The following is a 7,815-nucleotide window of genomic DNA, read 5'->3' as shown; positions in this document are numbered from 1 at the left end:
AGAGCTGCTATTCCTTAGTTATATATCTCATGAGTGACCCTTTTCTCAAAATGGCAATACACCAGGGCAGGCGCTATGGCGCAGTGGGTTAAAGCCCTGGCCTGAAGCTCTGGCATCCCATATGGATACCAGTTTGATTCCCAGCTATTCCACTTATGATCCAGCTCTCTGCTATGGCCTGGAAAAGCAGTGGAAGATGGCCCAAGTCCTTGGGCCCCTGCACCCACATGGGAGACCCAGAAGAAACTCCTGGTTCCTGACTTCAGATGGGTGCAGCTCTGGCCGTAGTGGCCAGTTGGGGAGTGAACCAGTGGATGGAAGATCTCTCTCTCTCTCTCTGCCTCTACCTCTCTCTGCAACTCTGTCTTTCAAATAAATAAAATAAATCTTTTAAAAATGGCAATGCACCACCATAGTTGTGTTCTGGAGGTTGGAGGAGACAATGTGAGTTCATTCTCTAAAGCAAAGCTCCCCTTTGAGGTTTAAGACTGTGATGATTGATGATCTTGTTTGCTTCTTATAGCTAAAACAGTCATTGTCCAGTGTCCCTGGAGGTGGGCTCTGCTTGAGCTCTCTGAATCCCATGTGATAAGGATTCCTCTCAGTAATGGGCCAGTGTCGTGATTCCTGGTGTACTTTATTCCTCTCTTTTTGCTGCCATCCCAGGTAAATGTGTTCTATGGGTTTTCCTTATCTCCCTTGCTGAGATCCAATATTCTCTCTCAGGTAGTCACCTTGAATTGCAGTTATTTTTTATTTTGATTCTTCTCTACAGAGGAAGAAGCAAATTCTGGGCACATCTATTTGGCCATTTTGGAGAATCCATTTTTGTGGCATTTTAATCTTGCACCACTGCCTTCCCAGAGCACTGCAGTAGGGAAGATACAACCCAACTCTTGATTTTATTATAAGATACTCTATCTGATTATGAACTGAAATCTGCAAGCTGAGTCTCCAGAAAGGTCAGTGGTATAACTTGAAGGCCTACAAGCTGGAGACTACATAGTGTAGACCCATTCTGGATATAAAGGCATGACATCCAAGAATCCAAAAGGCAGAAGAAAACAAGTAACCCAGATCAAGCAGCCAGCAGTGAGTAAATCAAATCTTCCTCCATATTGTTGTTCTATCCGGATGTTCAAAAGTTACATGATGTTCACCCACACTGGGTTGACCATCTGCTTTATTCAGTTCACCAATTCAAATGCTAATCACTTTGGGAAATGGCCTCATAGACAAACCCAGAATTAATGTTTAACTAGCTCTCCTGGCTTCCCAGGACCCAGATGTACTTATCAGCTTTAATATTTTCATATTGACACATGAAGTTAATCATCACAAGAAAGGAGAAGCAGAGTAGAACAAATTTTCAATATTCTAACCGGTATGTGACTGTGCAGAGAACTGTTTTCTGTTATATCTCACTCAGAGCTCAGACAAGGAAAATCAGAATATTGCAGACATATGCTAAAGAAAGGGAAGGCAGCAGCCAGATAACACGTATAATACTAGGCTTGAGGGGAGGGAATTACCAAAAACATAACCAAGCATCTAAACCCCCAAGAATAAGCTGTAATGAAACTCTTTGAGCTCCTAGATTTGAAGTCAGCTGTGCATCTGAGGGAAACTGGGAGGAAAAAAAATAAATAACACTCTCATAGGCCCAGGAAAGAGGCATACCCAGAAAAGACCCAAGAAGATCTTAAGGCTTCTCCCTGGGCTGACTCCAAACCTTGTACATTAGCAAATGTATTAAGTGATTAGTTGAGGCATTCCACACCAGTCTATAGAGACAGGAGCAGTAGCTGTTTCTTTAAATACTGGATTTTCAACAAAATACCACAACAATCATTGGTGCTGTGACTCGGATAGCCTTATATTGGTAATCCAACATCCTCCAGTGCTCTGGGGTCCTGGATTTTTGCTGGTCGCGAAGCATACCTCCGGAACTCTTTCCAAGCCACTGAATGCTCTGTGATCTCCATCCACACATCGGCCTTCCAAATTTTGAGGCACCGGCTCAGCTGCCTCCTGAGGCCTCAGTGGCTGAAGTTCCAGCACCATTATCCCCCATGCAGCAGCTGCATCCTCACCTCCCCCTCCTGCAGAATTCCAGGGGGCCGTGTCAACTTCTTGTGTCCTAGCCAAAGATAAACATAGTGCATGGAGGAGGAAACCCCAAGAGGACAATGCCTGCAACCTGGAAGAGGTTCAATGTCAAGCAGAGTGCAATACTGAATACTACTCTGGTGGTAGTTCTGTGTCTGGTCCAGTGCGTCTCGGTGAGGCCTGTCCAGGTCAGTGGAGAAGTGTGTTTCTTCCAGTCCACCAGGCGCCCATGACCCTGTCATCTCCCTTATGGCATCATCATTGTCTGCACAGAGGGAGCTGGCCCAGGAAGAGAATGTGTCCAGCCAGTGCCCAGAGACCCAGCTTGAGACTAAGCCCATAGCTCCTCTTCCATTGCCAAGAGCATTGTACCATGGCCAGAGTGAGGGAGTCTGGGAGATGCAGACTGGCTGGGCAGACTTCAGTCACAGCAGGAAGAAAGGAAGTTCCTAAAGCACCATAATCATCGTCATTCTCATCTCAACAACTTCATTCAAGCTTTGGAAAGGAAGTCTTCTTAGTCCCAAAGCCCTCTAACTAGGCACATAAGAACACCACAATTCCAAGCAAAGAGACTGTACCTTTGACAGAACAATACAAACACATTGGCAAATGTGACACATGCAAGCTTTTAGAGCAAAAATAAAAGAACAAAATCAAAAACAAAAACCAGTTAGCCTGTGGCCCAAGAAAGGCCTTCAAGAACTAATTATTACTTTTTCTTTCTAATTATGGTTATCCACAGCCACTCTCAGAATTCTGGGTAAATCTCTGGCATCCAAACACAACTGTGTATCCTAACTATTCTGTCTTGGCAAACTTAAAAAATTTAACTTTTGCCTTAGTTCAGCTCATAGTGGCTCTGCCTTTAAAAGCCCCAACTCTGTGATGTTGCTAAGGTTAAATTCATCTGAAGGATCCTTTAAATTATTTCTAGCAGGGCTGGCAATGCACCTTAGTAGGTAAAGCCATCACCTATGATGCTGGCATCCCATATGGGCTCTGGTTCCTGTCTCAGCCACGCGCCAACCCTTGATCTGAAATTACGTTAAATCAGGTTTTTCAACTTCATCACTATTGACATTTTGGCCAGCTAATCATTTTGTTCTGGGTAGCTGCCCTGAGTGTGTGTGTGGGGAGTAGTATCCTGATCTACTCTCCACTAAATTCCTGTAACACTTCCTCCCCAGCTCCCTGTCACCATGACAACCAAAGACGTCTCAAGGTATGGCCCAATGGGCCTTGGTGAGGACCACTGATTCAGATCAGTGCTGTCTAAAAACATGTATGTTTGGGGGTGGGGGGTGGGGGGTGGGTAGGGCCCTTCCCATCGCATAACAGGAGGGTCTTCCTAACTTCCTCCTCTCCGTCTCTGCCCTCTTGCCCACGCCCTCCCACTCAGGTCAAGGACTCCAGTAGGGAGGAAGTCCCATCGTGACTCAGACGCACAGCTCTCGCTTCACCCATCAATTACAACCTCAACTTTCTTATACAAATACAAGGTTCATAGCAAAAAATAAAAATAAAAAATAAATAAATAAATAAATAAATAAAATTGGACAAATAATACAAGAACAAAATGAGAATATCACAGGGAAAATCACTTTTTAAAAAGAACCCAACAGAAGCTGAAAAATACAGTACCTGAAATGAGCAATTAAGTTTGCACCAGCAAAACGAGGAATCAATGGACTTGAAGACAGCACTATTATCAAGTCTAAGGAGCAAAAAAAAAAAAAAAATGAAAACTGAACAGAAGTACTGATGACACACCATGAAACAGACTAAAGTATCCATTATGAGAGCCCCAGGGGGAAAAAAAAAAAAGATAAAGAAAGACCTTGTTTGATTAAATCACAGCAGAACACCTCAGATTAGGGCAGAGGAATGGATTTAGAAACTGAGCAAATTCAAAGTACAATGAACATAAATGATCGATAAAGAAGCATATAATTTAGTTGTTGTAAGCTGAAGACAAACTCTTGACAGCAGGAAGAAAAAAAGCAACTTGTCATATACAGTGGATCCCCAATAAAAATTATCAGTGATTTCTGAGCAGAAACCTTGGGGTCAGAGGCAGTAGAATAATGTGGGTAACATGGAACATTCTCCAGAGTATGCTGTATATAATTCCCAAAACAAGTTTAGTTTTAACTATATAAAGTATTTTTTATGATCAGAATAGAAAGAAACTAGAAGCCAAGAAAGAAGGAAACTGGAAAAGTAATAAATACAACATGTCTCCTAAAAATTTATGGAAACTACATATTATGAAAATAACTGTGTGTTGATTTCAAAAACAATTTTCACCAAAATTAAGCCTATCCCTTACTTCCACTTTACATGAACTTTTTGAAGTACTCTCATATACTGAATGCACTCTTAAACAATTAATGGGGGGCCAGCACCATGGCTCACTTGGCTAATCCTCTGCCTGCAGTGCTGGCATCACATATGGGTGCTGGTTCTAGTCCCGGTTGCTCCTCTTCCAGTCCAGTTCTCTGCTGTGGCCCAGGAGGGCAGTGGAGGATGGCCTAAGTGCTTGGGCACCTGCATCTGCATGGGAGACCGGGAGGAAGCACCTGGCTCCTGGCTTCAGATCGGCGTAGCTCCAGCTGCAATTGCTATTTGGGGGGTAAACCAACAAAAGGAAGACCTTTCTCTCTGTCTCTCTCACTTATAACTCTACCTGTCAAATAAATTTAAAAATTAATGGGACAAAGGAGAAATTACTAGGGAAATTGGAAGATTCTTCTGCACAAGTGAAAATAAAAACACAAAAATGAAATAATGCTATAAAATGTAAGCACATTTAACAGAAAAAAAATCTCAAATTATCAACCTAACTCAACTCCTTAAAAATCAGATAAAGAAGAAACTGAATCCAAAAGTAGGAACAGGGAGGAAATAATAAATATTACAGCAGAAGTAAATGAAAGAGAACACCAAACAATACAGAAAAATAATAAAAGAATTAGGAAAGATCAACAAAAGTAATTAAACTTCATTTTTTAAAAAGACTTATTCACTTAAAAGGCAGAGTTACAGAGAAGCAGAGAGAGAAAGAGAGAAAGAGAAAGAGAGAGAGAAAGAGAAAGAGAAAGAGAAAGAGAGAGAGAGAGAGAGAGAGAGAGAATCTGCCATCCACTGTTTCACTTCCCAAATCAGCTTAGCTGATCTGAAGCCAGGAGCCAGGTGTTTCTTCTGGGTCTCCCATGCAGGTGCAGGGGCCCAAGCACTTGGGCCATCTTCCACTGCTTTCCCAGGCCATAGCAGAGAGCTGGATTAGAAGTGGAGCTGCCAGGTCTCGAACCAGTACCCATATGGGATGCCGGCGCTTCAGCTCAGGGCATTAACCTGCTGCGCCACAGTGCCGGCCTCATATTTTTATATTTTTAAGCATTTTATAGTCAGTTATAGGTATTGTCTAATCCCAGCGAATGGAAGACCTCTCTCTCTTTTTCTCTGCCTCCTCTCCTTCTAACTCTATGTAACTCTGACTTTCAAGTAAATAAATAAATCTTAACAAAATAAAATAAAAATATACACATAGGAAATTCATGGCATGAATGTGGCAAATATTAATGACTGAAGAATCTGGGGGAAGGCTATACCAGGTTATTTTTTAAAGTTCTTGGAAAATGGAATCAAAAGATAAGTTTATTTTGGTACAAAATATTTTGAAATTCACCCCTACAAGGGGTTTTCAAAAATCTCATGGAAAATATATGTTTTGAAAAAACTATGCAAAGGTTTAAAAATTTTTGCACCAAATAAACAATCTTTTAGCTATATTTTTTCACAAACTTTTGAAGTACCCTGATGTGAAAGTTCTTCATCCTATTTTTGAAACTTTTTAAATGCCTAAGATCACTTCAAATTAAATGGGTAAAAGAAAATGTAACAAATTATGAAATTAGACTTTGGTGTTAGAAGTCCGGATGGGGCCACTTTAGAGGAAGGAGTAATAATAGAGAATGGACCTGTAAGTGGGACTCCAGATACTGGTAACATTTAATTTGACTTCTTGGTGTTTACATGGTTGTATTCATCTATTTTTGGTAATTCATTTATCAATTATACAATGATACACTCATGCCATAAGTACTTTTGTATACATTTTTATTCTTCAGTAAACACTTTTAATGGGAAAAAAATTTCCAAGAACTTATGCAGATATAACACCTGGGGACTCCTGTTCCCTCTGTGACTTCCCTGAACCTCTGATGAATGGCCTAAGGTCACAGTGACATTGTCCTATGTGGTCCTATTCCTTATTTCAAAGAACAGTTTTCTTCCTCTGCTGCAGAACTAGTGACCCCAAAGTAAGAATTCACTTTGTGTGACGACCTCACCAAGGACACAATATTGCCACTTCTGTGGAACTTACTAACCCTGAGAAACTAAGGGTGGGCTTTCAGCATGCTTGAACAGTCCCACTGCACCAGGCAGCAAGCACAGTTCAGGAGCATCTGAAAACTGAAAACTACAATCAAACTCAAATGCTCTGAACAAACACCAAAATCCCTGACAATAAAATGGCCATGCCATGTGAATAGCATCATTCCACAAATTTATTCTACTGTCATTGCCTGAGACCACTCAAATAGAAATCACTGGGCTAAATGGTGTGAAGAGAATTAATTTGAGCAAAGTTTTATTTGGTGTTTTAACTAAGGCAGTGCTCTTGGAAGAGAGAAGATGAAAGGTAATATAGCATTTCTTTTTTTTAAGATGTATTTATTTATTTGAAAGTCAGAGTTACACAGAGAGAGGAGAGAGAGAGAGAGAGAGAGAGAGAGAGAGAGAGAGAGAGGTCCTCCATCCACTGGTTCACTCCCCAGGTGGCCACAATGGCCAGAGTTGTGCCAATCTGAAGCCAGGAGCCAGGAGCTGCCTCCGGGTCTCCCACGTGGGTGCAGGGGCCCAAGGACTTGGGCCATCTTCCACTGCTTTCCCAGGCCAAAACAGAGAGCTGGATCAGAAGTGGAGCAGACGGGTCTCGAACCAGCGCCCACATGGGATGCTGACGCTTCAGGCCAGGGCATTAACACACTGCACCACAGTGCCATCCTAATATACCATTTCATGATTGCTTTAGCATCTCTTTGATTGCTGGTGATAGCACACATTTTTCAGATACAGTGGTTTAAGGTTAATTACACCTTTTATGGCTGTATTCCAATATTTCTAAGACATGTGGTTTTTTTTTTCACATTTTAACAGCTCTGAAATTGCATTTTATGATGGCATGCTGTGGGGCCAGCACTTTGCAGTAGCGGGTAAAGCCATTGCCTGCAGTTCTGGCATTCCGTATGGGCACCAGTTTGAGTCCCAGCTGCTCCACTTCCTATCCCAGCTATGGCCTTGGAAAGCAATAGAAGATAGCTCAAGTCCTTAGGCTCCTGCACCCACATGGGAGACCTGGAAGAAGCTCCTGGCTCCTGGCTTCGGATTGGCACAGCTCTGGCCGTTGTGGCCAATTGGGGAGTGAACCAGCAGATGGAAGACCTCTCTGTCTCTGTCTCTCTGTCTCTGTCTCTCTCTCTCTCTACCTCTCTCTCTGCATCTCCTTCTCTCTGTGTGTAATCCTGAATTTCAAATAAATAAAAATAAATCTTAAAAAATAATAATGGCATGCTGTGTATTTTCTTTTGCAGTCATAAAAATAGCAGGCTATCCAGGGGCTGGTGCTGTGGCATAGTG

This window comes from Lepus europaeus, chromosome 17 (genome assembly GCF_033115175.1).
Source record: "Lepus europaeus isolate LE1 chromosome 17, mLepTim1.pri, whole genome shotgun sequence".
Taxonomy (NCBI): domain Eukaryota; kingdom Metazoa; phylum Chordata; class Mammalia; order Lagomorpha; family Leporidae; genus Lepus; species Lepus europaeus.
This window is presented reverse-complemented; position numbering follows the sequence as displayed.